Genomic DNA, 23960 nt, shown 5'->3' with positions numbered 1-23960 from the left:
TGGCAGTTGTTAGCATTTTCCCCTCCCACCCTTCCCTCCTTCCCATCCTTCCCTCCCTCCATCCCCCCTTCCTTGCTTCCTTCTCTCTTTCCTTCCCCTCTTCCCTCCTTCCGCCCAAGGTTATAGCTGATCTAACAGTCCCGCAGACAAGTCCCAGCACCATACCCCTCTCTCCATCAGTCCCCTAGCCCTCTGCCCCAGAAATTTCGCAAACCACCCATCTCCAAACATGCACACATCCCAGTCCTGCCTGTTCTTTTCAGTGTGGCCTTCACATTTCCCGTTGACTCAGGCCCCGGTGTAGGGACAAATTGGACGAGCAGAGTGTAAATGTTACCACTTTGGCTCCTCCTCAAGAGGGGCCGAGCACAGATGTTTGCAGGGGCAAGCGCAGCCCGGTAAGAATGGGGGCATTGTGTGCGGGCTCACACAAAGGCTCAGTGGCCCCACTCGGCTGCCAGCCTCCCGAGCATCCCCTCTTTACGCATTGATTTATTAGGCTAGGGATGAATGAAAACGTAATTAATATTACTGAAGCATTAGAGTCTATTTAATTTAAATGCCACTGAATATTTCACTTTCAGCTGGGAGTGACAATGTGCTCGGGCCCGGCTGGTGAAAGCTGGGGCCATCTGTTACCCCAGTGAAGGAGGGAGACAGGGAGGCCGAGGGTGCGGGGCTTTGTGGACATTCCAAAGGTCCACCATCGATCGTCATTCAACTCAAGGACAGCGGAACCGCATTCCTCCACACGAGTCCCTCTGGGGGTGGGGGGGAAGGGGCTTACAAATCAGGGGAACAGAATGCAGAAAATGGAAAGACCTGCACCCTTGCCTACTCCAGGGGAGCCCACCGGGAGGCCCGGGAGGCCTGGGAGGCCAGGAAGCTGCAGGGGGTGGGGGTGGGGGTGGGGCACAAATACAGGGTTGATCGGGGAACACTGTATTGGAGAAAGAAGGGCTGACCAGCTAGAACTGTGCCGTCCAACATGGTGGCCACTAGCCACACGTGGCTCTTTCAACTAAAATTAAATAACATTTAAAATTCAGTTCCTCAGTGCCGCTGAGCCACATTTCACTTGCTCCATAAGCCACGTGTGGCTAGTGGCTACTGGCTACTGTGTCGGACAGCACAGAACACTTGTGTCGTTGCGGAGAGTTCTGAATAACACTATTCTAGGAGGCAGATGCCCGACATAGCTGGAGAATTGGCCCCCGGAATCCGCCTGAGGAATCCCAACTGATTGATTTGGGGGCTCTCTGACCCGTCAAGAATCACGAATGGTCAAGAGCAGCTGCTATGGTGGTCGTTCACATGAGTTCAAGTCCCAGTTCTGTTGCTTGCCCTTAAACAAGCTGTTTAATTTCTGCTTACCTCAGTTTCTTCAGCTGTAAAATGGAGAGAATAATAGGACTTGACTGATTGCATTCCTGGGAAAAAGAATTATAAAGTGCTTGCAACAGTGCTTAGCACACAGAAAAAGGACAGTCTACATGTGTCACTATTATTCGTGGGTGGGGTTGCCCAGGAGGGCTGTCTCAGACTCAAGGGGGAATGTTGTCCTGATGTGTCTGAGCTGAGGGGACAGGTAGGTGGTGAATCCAAGAGACTCGATCTGCAGGCAGCCAGCTGGGGGCCTGGATACCAGATTTCTGGGTTTCTGGAGCTGGGGGAAGGGGTGGGGGACCCCAGGGCACTTGTGCCTCCAAGGCAGCCACAGCAGCGGGAGGGGGAGGTTCTGTCCTTAGTGGGACGATAATTAGCCCGGTGGGTTCTCTCATAATTGGGATCATTTGTTCTCCTGGTTTTTTTCTCCGACAAACTGATTCCATGCCAGGGGAAAGCTGTGTGACTCACACCTTGCCATGCCAATTAGCTGATAAACATCAAACGTAAACAAAGATGGCCTAATTAAAACTAGTCACTGAACCTCTGTGAGCATCTTGTCAAAATTGCACCAACATTCTGCACCCAGGCTTGTGCTGGGTCTCAAGAGCTAAATGAGGGATTCCGTGGAGAATCCGCAGATGGCCCCTCAGGAGGGGCCCCAAAAGTGACGAGGAAGCAGGCAGAAGGCAGAGGAAGGGATTAGCTCAGCCACTTGGACTGGCCCCTCCGGCAGTTCCAGCTGCAAACCTGCGCACGCGAAGCTTCTCGTGTGTGCATGGGGCATGTCCACAACTGCCCCCTTGCCCTGAGAAACCGTCTCGGGGTTATTTGTGTTGCCGCGTGTGTTTTTCAGATGGGTGTCTGTTTTGTACTTTGGATGTCTCTAATCCTGAAATGCTCAAATCACTGTCACGTAGTCAGCGAACTTCTCTCTGTGACTCAGTTTTCCTCCTGGAAATGAGAATGAGGATACTTGCCCCATTTACTGCTCAATGTCATGGTAAGACCCCAGTGAGCCCAGGTACATGAAACACTCTGCAAAGAGAAAAGCTTGACTCCACTGTAAGCTGTTCCGTCGGGCCCAGGGTAAAGAGCAATGCTTCTGGAACTGGATGCACTTCGATCCCAACCTCACCTCTGCCACTTAACCCCTTGGAGCCTCTGTTTCCTCACCTGGAAAATGGGACTGGTGATTCGTGCAAGAGGAAGGACTGAAGGCTGCCACGCACTCAGCACAGGGCCTGGCAGATAGTAGGTGCTGAAGGCTATTAGTCTCCTACTCTTTTACTCCCTTACCAAAGGGGAAGGAAGGGCTCTTGACAGATAGGAGGAGGAGAATGCTTTCAAATTCCCTAGGCCCTGTCTATACATACACCCTCACTCCATCCTTTGATTCTCTCTCCTTATAACTTAACCACATTTAAGTTCCACCTTCTTAGCCTGATAGAGGCCCCCGGGATCCGGGACCTGACCACCCCTCCTGTTCCCTTCCTCCCTGACTCTGCACTCCATCCCACACACCCCACGCTCCAGCCATGCTGAACTCCCAGCTGTCCCTCGAATGTTCCGGGCAGCGTTCGCAGTGCTGTGAATTGTCATATGCTCTTCCCTCTACCTGGAAGGAGTTCCCTCTGCCTTCCGCACCTGCTAAAAACTTTCTCCCTTCTGAAGCCTCTGCTCAAGTCTTTACGGAGATTTTTCCAACCACCCTCTTCTCTGCCTCCTTCAACCTGGGGAAATGACCACTTGGGCTGTGTGTTGAACACCCTATATGTTCAACCACCATGTGGTAGTGCAAAAGTGCGTAAATGAATCAGTGGTTGAAATATGTGGCAGGTGTATCCGTATCAGTCTCCACCCTCAAGGATACAAAACCTGGCAGAGGAGACAGACTAGCCAGCTCTTTTATGCCTCCACACATTACCTGGTACTTAACCCAAAGCACAACTTCCCCACCCCCCATCCTGGGAGTAAGATCCCCGGGAGGGTAGTGACCTTATCTTAGTCTTAATTGCATCCCCAGCACCCACCAGAGTGCCTGGACAGAGCAGGAGCTCCATTCTTTTTGGAATGAATGAATGAATGAATGAATGAATGAATGAATGAATCAAGCAAGCAATACACAAATGAGTAAATAAGCAAACCCCTCATTTTCTGTCAATGATTTGTCTGCCATCTGTCCCCTGAGCCACAGCGGTGTCTCCAAACTGGTTTTCCGTGAACACCCTTGGGACAGAGTCCTGTGCGATACGTCCTAACTCAAGGCCTTCGTTTTTTCTAGCATAAATCCTTCTATTATTTTGCTTTTGCCCACAAAACATATATTGCAGAAAATTAAGAAAGGCAAATAGCAAAGTTAAAGAAAATCACCTGCAGACAGCCCACACAAAACGAACCCTTTGGTCTTTGGCCTTCCAGCCCCAACGCACCAACTCTAGTCCAACGGCCTGGGTTCACTCCCAGCTGTGCCACGTAACGGCCGTGTGGACTTCAACCACACACGTAACTCTCTGTGCCTCTGTCTTCCTCTCTGAAGTGGAGATCACCATTCTGCCCACCTCCCCATTGTTAGGATGAATCAAGTTAACCCATGTGAAGCGCTTAGTATGGGGGGCAAGCCCAGCACAGGCTAGCTGGTCTCACTCATACTCTTCACAAAGGCTTCCAAAGCCTGTCCGGCAGCCCGAAGCCACGCGTGACCGGGAGGGGTGCAAATGGCTGGCAGGTGACTCTTGAAATGAGTCAGTCCCCGTTGCAGCTCGGAGTGTTAGGATTATTTCCCCCAAAGCTGGTTTCTGTATCAGGACCCAGGGCAGACCTATAGCTGAAATGTGGCTCCAGCAAGAAGACAATGCTGGTTTCACTGAATCCTCTTAATGTAAACAAAAGGATTAAAACTGCTCCTCAGCCCCAGGTTAACAACTGCAGCGAGGCCAAGCTTGCCATATAAACAGAGACGTGGTTTGCTATCAGTTCTTTAAGCTGTGTCACCTGAATGAGGAAATGCCGGCTCCCTGACAGGATGCAGGCCCTGGCCACAGCCCTCCTGCCTGCCAGGCAAAGAGCCCTCTTCCTCCTTCAGGTGGGTGCCTTAGAAAGGGGCTTTGTCACCAGCCTGGTGCTCAGGTGCCCGGGATCCGCATGCTGCCTGGCCTGGGACAGGCAGGGCCCTCCCAGCACCAGGAACCCAAGGTTGGTTTTGGCAGTGACCCCGTTTCCAGAGTAATCATCATGTAAGCATTTGGTGTAGCGGAAGGACCGTGGACTTTGGAGCCAGCCGGGTGAACACCGGAGGCCGCGCTCTCATGTACTAGCGGGTAGCTCACGCCTCGGGGTCCTGATTAAAGAATTGATCCGAGCAGCTCTGGGCCGTACTGGTGGGAAGTGACGTCCGGCACACAGTAGGCGCCTGTGAAGCCGAAGCTGTCACTGGAAGTCCACCGAGGGGCAGCGGGGGTGATGGAGCAGGAGCTGAGAGCAGGCTACAGCCCCAGCTCCCTGCTGACCTCAGCTGCGACTAGCCCTCCTGGGTGAGAAATCTGGAGATCCCAGGGAGATCCCAGACTGTGCCCCTGGGGCCCTGACTCAAAGGATGTCCCATTCTTGTCCCCAGAAGCAGGGGCAGTCCCAGCAGAATGAAAGAGAAGGGCGCCATCTGTGATATTTCAAGGAGACCTAAGCCTTCTGCGTAAGTGGAGAAGAGAACTGCCTTCAGGCCTTCGCGGTGGCCTGGAAGGGGCCGCGGGGATGTCTCTGCCAAAATCCACCCCCACTCTCACCCCGGGCCTCATTGTGTGACTTCAGGCTCGGTCCCTATTCAAATGCAAACACCAGGAGGCGCCTTTGCATTGTGGCCCGACGCTCGGTGATAGGATTGACAGGCAGCCACGTCTCGGAGCCCGAGCTCCTGGGGGAGGAGAAAGGGGCAGGGAGGGGCCCGGCGCGCCCTTGGCCAGGAGGTAACTCAGAGTGAGGAGGCCCAGGCCGCAAGTGCCAGGGCTTGGCCAGAGCTGGCTCTGCCCACAGGCAAAGGACCCCTGCTCCAGGACTGCGGGCCACACACGGAGCCTGGCTCTGTGGCAAGGACCCACGGAGTGCGTCCTCTGGAAAGGCAGCTAAACAGGAGCCAAGCCGCCTGATTTGAACCCAGAGTTAGAGTCGAGGCTTCTGTGTGACCTTGACTGAGCATCTCAACTTTTCTGAGCGTCCAAAATGAGGACAGGAATACCTACCCCAGAGGGTTGTTAACGGCGCAAACCCAGTAAGCACCCAGTACATGCTAGCTCTTGATGTTTCCAGCAGAAATGTGTTCCACTCAGCGCTCCAAGAAAGTGGCTCCAAATCCACTAAAAACTGGGGGGACCTAATGCAACATGGTATCCTGGATTGTATCCTGGAACAGAAAAAGCACCTTCATGGAAAACCTGGCTAAATCCAATCAAATCTGTGGTTTAGTTAATGGTATTACTGACAGTAATTGGTCAGGTTTGATAACCGTGCCATGGTTATGTGAGATGTTAGCATTAGGCGAAGCTGGGCGAAGGGTAGATGGGAGCCCTCCATATGCTATCTTTGCGACTCTTCTGAAAATCCGGAATTATTTCAAAGTCAAAAACATTGTTTTAAATAGCAGGAAGTCCTGGCCCCTCTGGAAAGAAAGCAAACGGCACCTCACTGCACATTTCGACAGTAATGGCCTGTTCCTTCACACACATTCCTCCAGATGGTAAATAATAAAATGTAAAAATAACGACCATCTCAGCACTCATGAGTCAGGCTCCAGACGAGGCGCTGAATGTATACCATCCCGTTTAATCCTGACAAGAGCCCTGAAAGCTGATACTTCTACGCTCATTTTACGGAGCGTGGAAGCCGAAGCTCATGAAGTTGTCCAGCTAAACGGCAGAGGACTTCTAACCATCTCTGTCTGGTTCTAAAGTCTGTGTGTTTCACTGGAGGTGATCAAAACGGGGAACACCGAGGGCTGCAAGCTTACATCTCTGACAGCACAGATTTAAGGACCTGTGCCTCAGTGGGACCAATCTAGTAGGTTAGAGACTGATAAAGGACGGAAGGTACCTGAAAGTGGAATTAATCAAAGTATTGATATTCACCAGCGTTGTTTATCATGGCAAAAACAGAAAAGAAAAGAAGACAAAAAGAAAAGAAAAAAAAAAAAGAAAAAACGAAAAGAAGTTCTGGAAACAACTGGGAATTTCACAGAGTCGGTTCTGGTGTACCCATACTGTAGAACAGGCAGCCATTCAAAGTAATTTGTGTGCTTTGATTGAGGACAAAGATCAGGTAGAATACTTCTGGCTAGGGGTACCTGGGTGGCTCAGTCGGTTAAGCGCCTACCTTCGGCTCAGGTGGTGATCCCAGAGTCCCAGGATCAAGCCCCATGTTGGGCTCCCCATTCGGGGGGAGTCTCCTTCTCCCTCTGACCCTCTCCTCCCTCTCACTCTCTCTCTCAAATACATAAACAAAATCATAAGAAAAAAAAGAAGAGTACTTTTGGCTATAAATCATAGAAAAATGCAACTCCACCTTTTCAAATTAAACCATAAGTCATTTATTATTTAAACCCAGAGCAAAGACAAAAAACCACCTGATGCTGCTGTCATTTCAGCCGTCATGGGTAGGAGTGACAATATATGGGGGAAGTCGAAGGGCCGTCCCAGAGCATCTCTTTTTAATCATCAAAGAAACCCACTCCCCCAGACCCACTGTCAGTCTTGGCCTCGCTTTCGCCAGAATTACGTCACATTCCATCATTATTCCAGTCACTGGCCAGAGGAATGGACTGCTATTTTAGCTAAGCCCAATCATCTTTTACCCTGGGGACTGGAGATAGAGTCTGCCTTCCCGGAAACAAATTGCCACTCAAAGAAGAGTAGATGCCTGAATTAAAACAGGGATTCTGTGAGGAAGAAAGAAAAAGCCAACAGCTGCAGCATAAGAAATAAACATTTTCTGTTGTAACATAGAAAAATTAACATATGATTGAGTGGAAAAAAGAATACATTTCAAAAGAGCTCAATAGTATAATCCTATTTTATAAAATTATTCACACATTGATATGTGTATATGCATAGAGAAATATCTGCAAGGATATTCTTCAGAAGTTAACAGCGGTTATCTCCAGGCAGTGGGGTACCAAGAATATTTTGCATTTATTATACTATGCTGAATTCTTTCTGTTTAGCTGTATTGAACTGTTTGCTATCAGTGTACACGATTCTTACAAAGACAGGAAGTATTTTTTTTGAGAGATCTCTGTTTTGTTTGAAATTGGCAAGTTCTTTGTGGGGAAGAGATTAGAAACTGTTTCAGGCTTTGGAGACTTTTTTGAGGAGTTAAAAAGTATGGGTTTTTTTTTTTTAAAGGATTTTTTGTTGATGTTGGTGTTGTTTCCATATCAATTTTAAAATATGTCCACAAATTCTTTGACATTCCTTCTAATGAAATGTGGAGTCTGTAACACTTCCATTTGAACCTGGGCAGACTTGGGGCTGTTTCCATTAATAGAGTATGCCAAAAGTGCCACCGTGTCTGAGTCTAGGTCAGAAAACACCATGCAGCCCCATCTTGTTCCCTGGAACATTTGCTTTTGGAGCCTTAAGTCTGCATGCAAGAAGTCTGACTAACCTGAGGCCACATTGTGAGGAAACCCAAGCCACATGGAGTGGACATGGATAAGCCACTCTAACAACAGTTCAGATAATTTCAGCCTCCAGCCATTCAAGTCTTCGGCCCCAGATACCAGTGGAGTAAAGACAAGTCTCGGCTTTGTGCCCTATCCGAATTCTTGACCCATAGACCCCACGGGCTTAGTAACATGATCGTTATTTTATACAACTCAGTTTGGGGCCATTTTGAATGTAGCAGTACAAACAAACCAGAGTCCATGTGTTCATTTGTTTTTAATGCTATAGACCTTGTTCTCACAGAAGCGAAGTGTGGAACCCATGTGTTTGTCCTTGAGCTTGTCAGAGGAGCCAAAGGCCAGAACATGCAAAAGTTGGGAAGAGATCTGGAGGCACAAGTTTCCCATATTTGGGCTGGAGGGATGGGAAGGACAGACGTGTCCTGGGACACAACCAGTGGGTTAGGTTTCGCAGCCAGTGTGATAGGCAACAAGAAAAGAAAGGAGACATTTTGAGAAAGGGCTCCTAGCGGCATAGGTTGCTGACAAAAAGTCACACAACACCAGAGTTTTAAAGGTGGACTCAAAAATGTCTACCCATTAGCTGTGGGACTTTGGTTAAGCCACTCAAACTCCCACCAAAATGGAGATTCCCGCCCCCCTCCAGTCCTGGGAGTATTAGTGAGCCAAGGTGTGTAAAACTCAGTGGGCCTGTGTGGCGGCTGGCCTCTACCTGGAGGCTAAACTGGTTCCATGGTCAAATACCTCTTTTCCTTTCCCCTTCCCCCTTTCCATTCTTTCTTTTTTATGGTTGGATTGAAGATGCACGATTCCGGTCGCTTTATTTATTTAAAAAAATTTTTTTAAAGATCTTATTTTTTATTTATTTGACAGAGAGAGAAAGCATAAGCCAGGGGAGCAGCAGAGGGAGAGGGAGAAGCAGGCTCTCCCCCAAGCAGGGAGCCCGATGTGGGGCTCCAGCCCAGAACCTTGGGATCATGACCTGGGCGATAGCAGACTCCCAACCGACTGAGCCAGCCAGGCGCCCCCTATACGCTTTAAAACTTTTTTTTTTTTTTTTTTTTTTTTTAAGTGCTGGGCGGCTGTGAGTGTGGTGAGGAGGAAGGAGACAGGCATGAACTGGCAGAGGGTGTTGGGAGCACAGCACTGGACAGGCGACAGGCCGTGGTGTCGGGAGAGCTAGGGTTGTGGCGCACAGGCCAGGAACTGGGCTCTGGAGCTGGAAAGATCGGCATGTCGCCCTGGCTTGGCCGCTTGCTGGCCAGGCGGCCGTGGGAAGTCTCCCGCCTGCCCCGCTGCGAAGTGAGGGGACTGGGAGCCGGCCCGGGGGAGCTGGGGGAGGACTGGGAGCCGCGCCGCGCCTGACCCCAAGCCGGCAGCCGCAGCGCTGCTGAGGGCCCGTGAGCCCCTCCCTGCCTGCACCCCCTGGTCCCGGGTCTCGGGTCCGGGTCCGGGTCCGGGTCCCTCGCTCAGGCCGCGCCTGGTTCTCTGTTCCCGCCAGCGTGCGCCGCTGCCCGCGGTGCTGACCACGGTCCCCCAGACGGCCGTGGGATCAGCGCCTGTGGGATGCCCGCCTGCTGGCCTCTGGCTTCCCGGGGCCCGGCCGCTCTCGCCGCGCTGCTGCCAGCCTCCTTCCAGGCCTGTGCGCGCTGTCCGCCTCGGCTCGGCCGGAAACGCACACGCAGGCCCTGGCGCTCCTCCGCCAGACTCTCTACTCTAGACTTCATCCTACAGTAAAACCTCACCCCTCCTTGGCCTCGAAGCCCTGTTCATCCGGACCCCTGTCCGCCACGCTCCCCTCCCTTGCCCCGCTGCGGCCATGCCGGCCTTCTCTGAGCCATCGCCGTCCTCCTCCGGGCTGGCCGCCCTGCTCTTCCCGCTCGCCATACGCTGCAGCCTTCTCCTCCGTCAGGCCTGGCGCCAGGCATCCTCTCCCCACACAGGTCATCCTGACCACCGCCCACCACCCTGCCCGCACCAAGGGGGGCATTAGAGCTTCCTCACAGCACTCCTTGGTGTCAGACATACCTAATTTATTTATCAATTGCATACCATTAATAATAAATATTGATTAATATATTGAATACGTCTATCTAATGATATAGTGTTCAAAGATCATTTACGATCTCCCTCCCTCCACCAGAATGGGAGCCCCTTGAGGAGAGGGTCTATTTCTTGGTGACCCCTGTATCTCCAACACCAAGAACGTCCCTATTCATTGACTGGCATCTTTGGGGGGCCTACTTAAAGAAGCTTGTCCTGGTTGTCCCCACCCTCTCCAGCTTCTTCTGGTTGTCCTCCCTCTCCCCAACTTCTCCATCCCTGGAGCTCCTACAGTGCTGATTTGGCACAAATCCCACACTGCTTATAATGGTGATTTTCTTGCGGATGTGTCACACTTCCCTGGGGAACATTTTAATACCTGTCTGTCTGTCCCTTCTCCCCTTCCCTGCAACACATACACACACAGTACATAGCACAGAACATAGATGCTTTTAAAAATATCTACTATTTATCTGGTGGGTTGGCACTTTTATGCTGTCTCTAGTCCCCACCTCACTCCCCTGGGCTGAAGGTTTATCCCTAATTGTTCTCCTCCTGTGGTTTCTGTCGTGATCAGCTTCGCCTGTTGCTTGGTTGTGATATGAACATTCTCCAAGGCTACGCTGTGAAAGGATGTCCATGAGGGCTCACTTATGAAGTGAGTTCCCTGACTTCATGTCCAATGTAAACACAGGCAAATGTATAATTATCAAGCATTATTACCACTTGCAATTACCCCAGCTCTCCAGTCAACATGGTGAACTAAAGAAATGAGCATGAAGAGTAGAGTGTTTAAATTTTGCCCTCTTGCCCCTTAAAATATTTATTTTTCTATCATCACTCCAACCAGTTTAATTATGTCTTGTTACCTAATTAGTGCGTGTATGTGGAATTTACAGGCCATCCAGAGTAAAGCTTCATAACTTTCTGAATGTCTGCATCTCACTGAGTGTCCCATCAAGTATTTCCAAGTATTCATTTCCAAGGCACTATTTCGAGATTGCTAAACACTGCCGTCAACGGCATCTCTGAAGCGATTAAGAAGCTCCCTGAGTTAATTCACTAAGGATTTCCCAGGATTTCGGCATCGTGGAGGGCTCCCCTCATCGACAAGCGGTTCTCAAAGTGTGGCCCAGGGACTGCGTGCATCAGAATATCTCAGGATCCTTTAAAAATGCTGATTCCCTGGCTCATGCCAGACTTATTGAAGTCTGGCATTGCACAGAGTGGAGCCAAGGAATTTGAATTTTGACAAGCTCCCCAGCTCAGTCTCATCACAATGAAAACTCTGTGCTAGAGCCACATTCCTGCCTTATCCCTGTCCCACACCTTGCTCTGATAGCCGCACTGAAAGGAACAGGAGGGAAAATCTCTGGTGAATGAAAACATGGCTGCTTACAGAACCCTCTGCACATCTGGTCTCCTGGAATTATTAAATGTGTTTTCCAGAGAATTAATAATGATACCTGTGCTGGTTAGAATGCCAGTTAGAGGACTCCTACACTCCCCAAATGACAGTGGCTTAAAAAAGATAGAAGATTGTTTCTCTTTCATGTAACAGTCCAAGTGTAAGAAGCTGGGATGGGTGTGATGTTGGGGATCTTCCTACTTTGTTGCTCTCCCACACTCAACACCAACGCGTAGCCTCTGTCTCATATCCTAATGTGGCTGCCTCGGCTCCTGCCACCACATTTGTATTCTAGCCAGTGAGAAAGAAAAGGCAGTGGGGAGCACGCCCCTTCCCTTTAAGGGCATGACCCTAAAATTGCACACATCACTTCCACTTGTATCTCTCTGGCAAATTCTAGTTACAAGGGCGCCTGAGTTATAGACCCCCTTTCCTCTTCTCAAAATTTTGCTCAATATCCATTTGGAAGTTCTATTACTAAAAGGAAGAGGAAAGTGCTGGTTGAATGACAAATAGCTGTCTTTTGCACTAGTACCGCCAGACTCATAAGGGCTGTGTGTGTGTGTATAACTCAATATTCTGGGGTTTGTTTGTTTTTTACTAGCTTAAAGCTCAGCAGCTTTGCCAGATAAAACACAGGATACTCAGTTATGTTTTCATTTTAGATAAATAGTAAATAATTTTTCAGTGTAAGCATGTCCCAAATATTCAGATTTAACTGGGTGTCCTGTATTTTTATTTGCTAAATCTGGCAACCCTATGTAATCAGGGACCAGAAATTAAGATACTAGGAAATAAAACGCCTGTTTTTCAACCCAAAGAATAAGAAGTGAGTCTTTTTAGCAGCTCTGTGCCAAGAAGCCAGTTCAGTCTTCTCCCAAATGATGGGATTTCTGCAGTGAAGTAAATAGTCCCTCCCGTGGAGGACAGAGTCAGGAACTGGGAATTCACCATGCAGCAGCAGAAATGTGGACAGTGTGCGAACATGGCAGAAGCTATCAGCTTGAGCAGGGGAGAGCACACAGGCAATTGGCAGGAGCTGAGACAATGAGAGCACCTGTGGCCTGGAGAAGATGAAGGAAATCAGGGAAATCGTCCGTTGTAGAGAAGGTGTGGTCTCCAGGGGAAATGACCCCTGCAGAAATGCAGGAGCACAGGCAAGCAAGGGAGCAAGGCATGCGGACCTGCAGCAAAAGCAGCAGAACCCCCGCAACAGATGGGCTTCTGGAACTTTCTGGTGAGAAGCCCTCGGTGAACAAAATTGTATTTAAGGGGCTTACAAATGGACGTCTAGATGAATAACGGATCAAACCCCAAGTTGGAGAGCTGGTCCGTAGGGCCGCACAGGAAGCACACACTGGCTGAGGCAGTAACAGAGCCGTCCTGGACCAGCCATTTACAACCCATGTCAGCCCTCGCCTATTGTCCCCTCCTTCCTCTTCCCCAGGTGGGACTGACCTACAAGCCCTTGTGAGATCCCCGGCCATCCTTGATGTGGATATTGGTGGCCTCCTGCCCACGCCTCACTCTGGAACTCTTGACCACTCCCAAAATCTAGCTGCAGGATCCCAGTTACAGTGGCTGTGTTGTTAGTCTCCTTGGAAATGAGCCAGACCCTGTGTTGGAGGAAAACCTGAAAGACCTTGAGTCTCAAGGTTACCCACCAATCCTTAGGTTTTCTGCCACAGATCTAAGGGCCTCCACCTGAATCCCAGCAGGCACTAGGGCTCAGTTCCCTTCCTTAAGAGTCTTAACCTTCTCCTAGAACTCCTGTCACCTACACACCGATCTCAGATTGCAACTGCTTGCTCTGAATTGCATGGCCACTGGACCACCCCATGCACCTTGCTCCATGATACTCCCCCTCCCCATATGGATGGCCATCAGAATCAGGCCAGAGACTGCTGTCTGATCAGAGGTTCTCAGTTAGTGGGAGCACATCAGAACCACTCATAGGTTTTTTTCAAAATTCAGATGACCAGACCTCACCCAAACCTACTGGACCTCTGGGGGTATGTGTATTTTTTGGAAGTTCTATTGATGATCCCGATGTGCTCCCTAGATAAGAATCTCCTTCTCAAGGCACTGTGCCTTGAACTAGGGATCGCTTCTGTAGCCAGCTTAGCTCCCCCACCGCCAAGCAGCCTGTGTCCGCTTCCCTTCGGCCACTATTGTCCCAGAGTGCCAACATGCCTTACCCCTGAGTCTTCCAGGGTTGTGACAGTCAGAGGGAGGAGTGGACCAAAACTGAACTTATCACCTGCCCAGTATGCAACTTAGCTTTTGTTAAGATTAGGTACTTTTCTGTGGTGAGAGTAATTTATTCTCAAAACTGCCCTTGGAGGGGGAGGGGAAGAAGCCTTGATTGAAGGACCGCAGAAATACTTGCTGGTGGCTACAAGTGATCTGAACCACCCTACTGACCACAGGTGCTCAAGAACTCCCCACGATCTGCCGTTTCACCTGCCTGTCCTGAGCCCGTCTGAGGATTGGGGGTGGGCGGGGCTGAGAATTACAAGCCGATGTCATACAATAGGGTGGTTACATCGAGCTACATCTAGGCATATCTTAGCCACAGTGTACAATAATATTGATTACCAGTCTCCTTCACACAAAAATGTGAAAGCCACATTTCCTTTTATTTCCTTCCATCACCTCCACACTTGCTCAGCACTTCTGCCCTGAAATGCACCCCTCAGACCCAATCTCATCTCCAATTCACACCCTTCTACTTGGCTGGGTCTCTGGGACTGTATACTGATGTGCCACCAACCTGGCCTTTCAATACGATTCTGTCAGCCCACTGCGTGTTTAGTCAGCACAGCACCAAACATCAGGTTTAGCTATTTTCTTTGAAATTAGCCAGATATTTTTTCTGCTGGAGATATTGAATCAATATGGTGTGTGTAGGTCACAGCATGACCTTACTCTAAGTGAAAGCTGCCTCCATGCTCTATGGGGCAGGAGTGAAGCCTACTCTCCTTCGGCTTCCTTCTGGTTCCCTTGTGTCCTTACCACTCAGTCCCTGGCTCTTCAAACTCATTTCATGTTACTGTCATTGAGAGTTTTCCCTTTCCTACCTTGGAATCTAGAGAACGTCCCTTTGAGACACATAAGTCCATCCACCTATTCATCCATTTATTGACTATTTACCACATCCAAGGCATCGGGAACCCAAACTTGAGGAAGATACGGGATCTGTGCTAAGTGTGATGATAGTAAGAGCTCTGAGTTGCAGACAATGGGATCCTCCGTAGTTAAAGCATACAGAGATTGGCTAGAGGATATTAGGCAGCTTACAGAACGTCCAGGAGGATCAGTGTTGGATGCTACACATCCAGAAAACAGGACCTTACCATCCGCTTCGCGATACTGTTCTAGAGGGATCCTCACTTCCGCGTCCCCCATCGTGGGCATCTGTGATACCAGATACTAAACACTAGCAGTGCTGTCACCTGTCCCAAATACTTCTACCATGCTTGCCAGAATAGTCTCTCTGTCGGTGGCCTCCATCTTTGTTACTCACTTCCACCTCCATGTGTCAGGTGTGTAAAGACACTTGCTAGGTCTTACTGCAAGAGTCCATTTTCTGTTTCTATCCATTATAGTAAGGAAGAGGATAAAAGGAGGAAGGGAGTTGATGTAGAGAGAAGGTCAGAGGAGACTTTCTGGGTGACTCAGGATGAAACCTGGAAGGTAAGTGTTCACCCAAAGGATAAGAGAAAGAAAATCCAGGCAGAGGAAAAAGCTTGAGATAAGACACTGGTATGTGAAAAAGCAGGCACATTTGGGGAAAGAGAATTTAATGGGGCTACAGCAGTGCTGAATATACTGAGGACGGGATGGTAGGGTGAAGGGAGGTGATTGAAGACAAGGGAGCCAAGAAAGTAGGCAGTGGCCAAACTGGGAAGGGTCTCTTAGGTTTTTAGAAGTGTGGCCTTTCTCTGAACAAGCCAAGATTCAGGTACTTTCTCCACATCTGACCAAAGACTGCAAATTGTCAATCAAAGGTTTTCTGCCCCAAACACCAACCTTCACGTCAAAAGTTGCCTTGTCAAGCAGTTTCCCCTATTGAATGGTAAACAAGACCACTTTTGAGAGTTAGTTCCATAAACAAGGAAGAATTTCCTTAATATTTTCAAAAATATGTTCTTTGTTCCAATATTCTGAAGTGTAAAGATAAAACAGGATCAGAATGACTTTTCTGTCCCACCAGCCTCCAATTTGATAGCGCTTTCCCTAACAGTACCATGGTATTACACTTGAAAGGGGGGCTCAGCCGCTCCATCAAGGCAAGGTACTCATTGCTTCTTTGGTAGACACGTTTTGGGTTGTCTTCTCCATCTGCAGTCCTCCTTCTCTGAGAACCACATGCCTTCTTCCTACCAGGGCCCTATAGAATCCTGACAAAACTGACTGGAACAGCTTTTTAACACCTGACCCAAGCTAAGCAAATTGGATTCCAATGCCTAGAAATTTAGGATTCATTCCTTCTTCCACTCAATAAATATTTATGGGACCTTACTTCGAGCTAGGCATTGTTGTAGGAGCTGGGGGTACAGGGTGTACATGTTGTCCTGAGACCCCACTGCAGCCTTCTGGGTTCAGTGAGACACCTATGTTTCCTTATACATTCTCTTTCTTTATTTCAGCTGGTTTAGTGGGTGTCCATTTCTTGCAACGAAAGAATCCCTTTTAAGACAATTTCACATTGTTACTCACGATGGGGAGATGCCTTATTTTCTTTCTTGGGATTTTCGAAGTCATTTTCCGATGATAAAGAACCTAAGAAATCTCTGCAGTCTTAGCTAGCGGAATTTTCATTGAATGGAATCATATTTGATCTCAAGAAAAGTTGATTTTTATGTTTTTAAAAGACTTGCTTATTTTAGAGAGAGAGATTGAGCTTGGGGTGGAGAGGGGCAGAGGGAGAGGGAGAGAGAAACTCAAGCAGACTCTGTGCTGAGCACAGAGCCTGATGCAGGGCTCAGTCTCATGACCCTGAGATCAGACCTGAGCTGAAACCGAGTAAGACTAAACCAATTGAGCCACCCAGGTGCCCCAAGAAAACTTTATATTTGAAATTTAAACTATATTATCCACTTCATTAAAACACAGGGAACATCAAGTAACGTGTCAAAGCCTTCCATTTAATCCTGGTGATAAACCAAAATTTTCGCCTTTTATTTCTTTACAGTAATCACATGACAATCTCCCTATCCCTCACACACACACACACACACACACACAGAGTTTCTAATAAACATCTTCTGTAAGGAAGCAAAATTAAAAAAAAAAACAACACAGGAAAATTGAGTGGTTAGAAGCAGTTTATGAGACAAACCTGAGTTTAATTACCTCTTCCTCTGGTGATTTTGAAAAATTTCAGATTTATAAAAAAGAGACAGTAAGTATTTCATAGGATTATTGTGAGAACTAAATGTGTGGAAAGACCCTAGAGGGCGCCTGGGTGGCTCAGTCAGTTAAATCCTAATCCTACGTCCTGGGATCGAACCCCGCATCCAGCTCCCTGCTCGGGGGGGGGGGGGGGGGTCTTCTTCTCCCTCTCCCTCTGCCTCTACCCTCAGCTTGTGCTCTCTCTCTCTTGTTCACTCTCACCTTCTCAAATAAATAAATAACATCTTAAAAAACTATACCCTAACACATAAAATGTGCTGAGTAAACAGTATTTGCTAAACAGGTAGTCACTGTTTATAATTGGGATCTTAATTTGTAAGCCACAATGGGTATGGATATAAATCCAGTTATGTGTACATAATACACAGATCTGTCTATATAGGCCAGTTCCACTATATCCCTTGCCTGTGGAGAAACTGGATGGTAGTTTAGGCCAAGAGATGATTCAGACCCTTGTGTGTAACTAATTACAGGATTCAACAATAAATTGTAATCTAATCCACCGGTGTAATCAGAGGTGTGAATTTCTGCCAATTCAGGATCCAATGTCACCTTTCACAAACCTTCATCATCCTGAATGTGTCTAGAAGCTCTAAATGCTTTGCTGGAAACCAAAGGGATGGGAAGGGAAGTGGGGTGGTGATTCAATTCCTCAGGACCCCAACACTGAGCGGTTTCAAAGCAGAAGTGGACAACTTGTCTGCATCCCACAGTCTTAAAAAATGACTATTTGAGAAAACAGCAATGGGGGCACCTGGCTGGCTCAGTCGGAAGAGCATGTGGCTTTGGATCTCAAGGTCATGAGTTCAAGCCCCGCATTGGGGCTAGAAATTACTTAAATAAATAAATATTAGAAAAGAAAAAAGAACACAGCGATGATACTGTGAGTGATCACAGCAAGTGCCACACACCGGGCACACAGTCGCCAAAACTGTTGTGGACTGTCCTGGGTCAACTCACTGGTCACATGTGCTGAGTCTGACTCCCAGGGTTCAAATCCTGGCTCTGTTACTTTTGACTTTGGCCTTGTTTCTTGGATTTCCTCCAATCTGGTTTTCTCATCTGTAGATGGGTAGGATGATAATATTAATGCCTGCTATATTAGTTTCCTACGGCTGCAAGAAGAAAATATCACAAGTATGTGGCTTCAAATAACAGAAATGTATTCTCTCACAATTCTGGAAGCCAAAAGTCCGAAATCAGTTTCACTGAAATCAAGGTGTCAGCAGGCTCATGTTCCTTCTGAAAGCTCTAAGGAAAAATCTATTCTGAGCCTCTTCCAGCTTATGGTGGCGGTCAGCATTCCGTGGCTCACGGCCTCGCCACTCCAGTTCCCTCCTCCACAGCCATCTCGCCTTCTCCTCTTCTGTGCATCAAACGTCCCTCTGCCTCCCCCTTATAACAGAGCCTGTGACTACATTCTTGGGACAGCGATGATTGATTTTTTGTGTCAATTGATTGGCCATAGGGGACCCAGATGAAACATTATTCCTGGGTATGCTTGCGAGGGTGCTTCTGGATGACCATCGTTTGAACCAGAAGACTCAGCCGAGTAGACTGGCCTCCCCAAAGGAGGGTGGGCATCTTCTAATCCATTGACAGCCTGAACAGATTGAAAGGCAGAGGAAGAAGGAGTGTGTCCCTTTTTACCTGCCTCACTGCTTGAGCAGGACATCTCATCTCATCTCATCTTCTCTGGCCCTTGGACTGGGATTTATACCATTGACTCCTCTGGTTCTCAGCCTTTCAGATTCCAACGGAACGACACCATCAAGTTTCCTGGGCTTCCAGTATGCAGACAGCATATCATAGGACTTCTCAGCCTCCATAATCTCTGGAGAACACAGACTAATTCAGGGTCCACTTGGATAATTTTCCTATCTGCAAAGCCCCTTTCTCGCCATATAAGAGTACATTCACAGGTTCACTTTTCAGCCTACCACATTTGCCTTGTGGTCTTATTTTGAGGGTGGAATGACATATGCTGATAAAGAACAGTGGCTAGAACGTGGCAAGTGCTCGGTCAGCGTTATCTACCATTCCCGGGCAGATCTTGCCTACTGCAAAGTGACCTTGAAGGAACCTTAGCCCAAAGAGATAAAAAGCTATACCGAAGGGGACCGGTGCTAGTTGACCTTTGTTAACAGCATCTGGTTCATGCTTTCGATTGATGATCTTAGCATGTGCCTTTCTTAGACACCTCTGTAGCTTACAACTGTGTGTGAGAGACAAGATGGGGGATATGGGAAAGAATCCAGAAATTAATGCAAAAGAGTTGTTTTTATTAATCCATATTTGAAAATTAATGTATTCATAGGAATGTTATTTTCATTCCAGTTTTGAAATAGTCATTAAATTCTAAATGAAGAAAAGCTTCATATTCTGGAAATTTTGAACTTTCCACATTGAATGCTGTGTATTACCTACTCAGAAACATTTTTTAAAAGCTGAGCATATTGGTCTTCTCAATATTGGCATAAAATTGTTCTTTGTTGTGTCATCTGAATCTCTGTTAGTTTCAAAAGCAAAGAGTAAAGATCAAGATTCAATAGTTTAGCACTTTCCTATCCTTCCCATAGGCGTGGCAGGCAAGCAGTCAGACTGGGAATAGGTCTACACGTACAAGGCCCTTGCACCAACATTATTCATTTAATTCAGGATCCTAATAACCTCATGAGATGGACAGGAGTCAGAAGTCCCACTTTGGAGATTGGGAAGATGAGATGGAAAACTTAGGGCTCAGAGAGTGGAACACAGCCGGTCAAAGGTGGAGCTGGACCAAAAGTTGGGTATTCTGACCCCTGAGGTCACCGCTAGTAACAGAAGGAATAAGGAGGGACGAGGGTAGCCCTGAACAAAGGCAAAAGGTCACCTGGAAATTCGAGTCTGAGGGAAGAACAGCAAGAGATGTGAAATGAAGGAAGTCAAAATCCTAAATCAACCTCCCGTTCGCTCCTAGTTTAAAAATGGAAAGTTGTGATTCCAATGAGCCAGTGATTTGATGCATGTGCGCACATCCTCATTGATTCCTTCCCTGGGCTGATTTCACATGATACGGTAAAGGGAGTGCATGACCTTACTCATTAGTTCTTTTTCTAAACCACATTCTCTCACCTGGGCAGGTACCAGAGCGGGTGAGAGGTTTCTCTGCACAACAAGGACAATCCGCAGCCCTTTGTTTCTCCCAGAAACATTTCCTCAGAGAAGTTGGAAGCCAGAGCACATAGGTGAATCAGGAAGTGAGGATTAGGTTGATCACGTTGATTAAAATATTTATAATAATACAAGTGATAGTTTATAGAATAAATGTACCCACGTGTATGGGATACTCAGCTCCTTTTTCAAACTGTAATTCCATCCTCTTCCAGGAGGGTGTCAATTTCCCAACCGACTGCATTTCCTGTTTTGCAACTTTTGCAGCATTGCTTGAAGGTTTCGTCTAGAGCAGGTGATATTACAGTTACCGGCCTTTGGAATAACAGGGCCATCAGCACTGCATGCAGAAGTGGATGGGCTCATTGAAACAGCCTGGTGCAGAAAGAGAGACTGGGTGTGAAACTCCACATTTAGAATTCCAAAATGGTGGAATCTACCCACTGCGGCACCTTAATGGGGGAGATATTTGAGAAGGGGGCCCTTCAGTAGAAAAGTACACTATTAATAGAAATCACTCACTGCATGTGAATTGATGTGCACCAGGCATTATACTTGACATCAAGGAGAGCTAAGAACTGAGAAATAAAATTTGTCATTCCTTCCCTTCAGAAACTTATTGTGTGGTCAGAAATGCCAAAAGAGCTCACAAAATCACAGAGCAAGGACAAAACACTCTGTCATGTGTTATTTAGCATTTCCAAAGGAGACATCCAGGAGTTGAGACAATAGGCCAGGTTCACCAGTCTCAAACCCAGCCCAAGTAAAAAGGTTTGTACTGAAAACACGTAGTGTTTATTACCAATAGATTTGAATTTTAATAGCCCTGTTTCTGAGCCTTTATATCGTTACTTATGTTATTGCTGCTGTGTTGTTGTTGTTGTTGTTGTTGTTGCTGTTGTTACAGGAGACTTTCCTCACGCTATTTCACTTTTTCACCAGTACTGGTGTGGGGTAGGTATTAGTCACATCTTTTAGATGAGGAAACTGAGAGAATAAGTGATTTGCATGAGGTTTTACAGCCGATAAGCAGTGGCTCCAGGCTTCAAATACTGACCCCCGCCTCTCGCCCCAACCCCCCCGCTCTACCCCAACCTGCAAAGTCTCGCTTCATCTCTGAGCTCCCATGAGTGTGTGTGCCTCATGGCAGGGATCCAGTTGGAGGACAGAAGCCATACTAGTAATTTGAACGGGGACTATCTAATACAAAAAATTAACTAGTAACAGGGGATTAAGCACTGAGGAGATTTAATTGTATACGATTGTTCATTGCTCTTTAAGAGTTTCCAGTGTATTATCTATCCCAAACCAGACTCTTAACTCAAGGGCAGGAAACGTGTTTGTGCTTCTTTCATATTCCCTACCAAGGTCAAGCACAGTGCTGGGCAGAACAGAACTTGGGCACTCAGACTCACGCAAGTTCAAATCCTCGTCCGGCTACTCACTAGCTGGGTGACCTTGAGCAAAACATATAGCCTCTCTATGAAATGAGGCTAATAATGCCTATATTAAAAAGGTAGAGAAAGAATTACGTGAGTTAATAAATGCAAAGGACTCAGCTAAAGAAGTGGAGACTATTACTATTAATATTACTATTAATATTATCATCGCCTTTATTAAGTGTCCCTGGTTCCTTGTCTTCTGAAATGCTGCTCAGTATAATCATTGGGACAATATTTGAAAATCAACAAGATATCCTTTGACCTCATTTGCAGGCAGATCTTTCCTTTGGCCTGCTGTGAGGAACTACCATATGTTCCTCAGCCCTATTTTAAACGCTGAATTTTTTTTTTTAAACTGAAATGTAAGGTCAACATCCACCTTTCCCCATCAAAAGCCTCTCAAGCATCAGCCTACTGAAAGTTGGCCTTCTTTAATCCAAGGGTGATATTTCCGTGCCTGGTTACCTTTCCTTTAGCTCCAACATGAGCCAATTGGCTTTAATCACAGGATGTTATGGAAAAAGATTGGGTAGATTATGGGTAGTAATAGAGATAATTGCCAAGGAGAAATAAAGAAAAAATAAATGAATCTTCCGTCTCAAAGAGGAATAAATGGCTTTATTAGGGGGTCAGGCAGGATGATCCTAGAATTCCCTGTCCGAGAGAAAATGCATAATGGTAGTTTGGGAGCTGGAGCATTTGGCAGCAACAACATCCACGGATCAAAACAGCTTTTAAGGGCCGACCTCAGGGGATTGCATTTCTATAAAAGGAATGAGATGTTTTTCCTTTATGCTGCAGAAAATGCAGAATCAGAGCCCATTGGAAACACAACTAGCTCGTCTGTCATTATTTGCAAAGGACAAGGAGAAAAATGATGTCCTACTTTATTAGGGCGCTAGGCAAAAATTTCTCCAAGTTTTCTGAAATTCATCTGGGCAAATCTCAGGAAGCAGGAGGGGGAAAAAAACCCTTAAAGGTAAAACCTTATTGAAAATGAGTTTTTCCGGAGTTATCTCCATGATATTGGAATTTAATGAGAACTTTTACATTTGAGCCCCATTTCCCCTTCTTCCAATGCATCCCGGCCAGCAATTTGGAGCAGTATTGGCCTGGAAAGGTGTTTTAGAAGAAGCTGGGGATGTGAGTAGTCTCACGCCACAGGGTACCGTGCAGCTCTGCACAGAACGTCCCCAGGACTGCCAAGGTCAGCAAGCGCTGCACAAGCCTCAATTTTGAGTAGAGGTCCCAAGGCCCACCCTGTGCCTCACTGAGGGCTAACCACAAACACTCCATTAGTCCTGTGGTGGGGACTCAAAGGAAGGCTCAAAGAGGAAAACATGAATACTATACAGTGCACTTTTTTTTTACATTGAAATACTTACCTTCTCATCCACTCCCTCACTCTGATTTCTCAGCAATATTCAATACTGCACTTTTCATCAAAAACTTCTTCTGTTCTTAAATATTTCAAGGCCTGCCATGGGCAAGAGGAGAAAGCAGATACTAAGAAGTTGTGTGACTGGATCTAAGCTCTCCTAGTCTTTCAATGAGGTAAACCTGAGTACCCCATGAATCCCAACAGAGGAGCTAGCCCACCTTGGGTCTTCTGCTTCCCAACAAAGCCCAGTCAGAGAGTGGACAGGTGCTCACAGATTTCCCTGGCAACCTCCAAGGGACTGGTAATTCCCCGATGAGAAGGAATCTAAAACCAGGTGCAGTGAGCAAAAGCTACCCTCACCCGTGGCAGAGGGTGAGATCCTGACTTTTAGGCCCCAGGATTATTGCCCAGGACCCCTGGAACTCACTTAGCTGACCTCTGAGGAGAAGTTTATTGATTAGTGCGAATATTAAATATCACATTTTTTAACAAATCCTGAGCCTTATAGGTATCTTGGAATCATCGTCAATAAAGGCCTTCAGCGAACAAAAGTTCTTTTGTATATTTGGAAATACTTGGAAGATCAGCATTATGAACATTGAATGTGTATATAAATAATTACCGGGATTTGATTATATCATTCACTCTTTCCACCAAATCCTCTTCTTAATAAGGGCTGCATCTAATTAGAATGGCTTAAACCTTGTCCTTATTTCTCCTACAAACAACTTCAGACTGCAGGCCTAATTAGAATGAAATTGGTGCTTTGAACAGGTATTCTACCTCACATTAACTTACTGTATATAAGACTATTAACATATAATCTATTACAATAATATATAATAATTATAACAATATAACACATACATCTATAACATGTTTTTTAATCCTCATATATTAGAGATATACATTTTATATTATATTATAAATTATAAATTAAGGATAAATATGTAAGGATATAATATATATAAGGATATATATATATATATATATATATATAATAGTAGGATTAAAAAAAATTATAGCCCAAGTCACATCATTTGGATTTTCAAATCCGTT

Source organism: Ursus americanus, chromosome 24 (genome assembly GCF_024610735.1).
Source record: "Ursus americanus isolate L20-20 chromosome 24, mUrsAme1.1.p, whole genome shotgun sequence".
In the NCBI taxonomy this organism is placed as follows: Eukaryota; Metazoa; Chordata; class Mammalia; order Carnivora; family Ursidae; genus Ursus; species Ursus americanus.
This window is presented reverse-complemented; position numbering follows the sequence as displayed.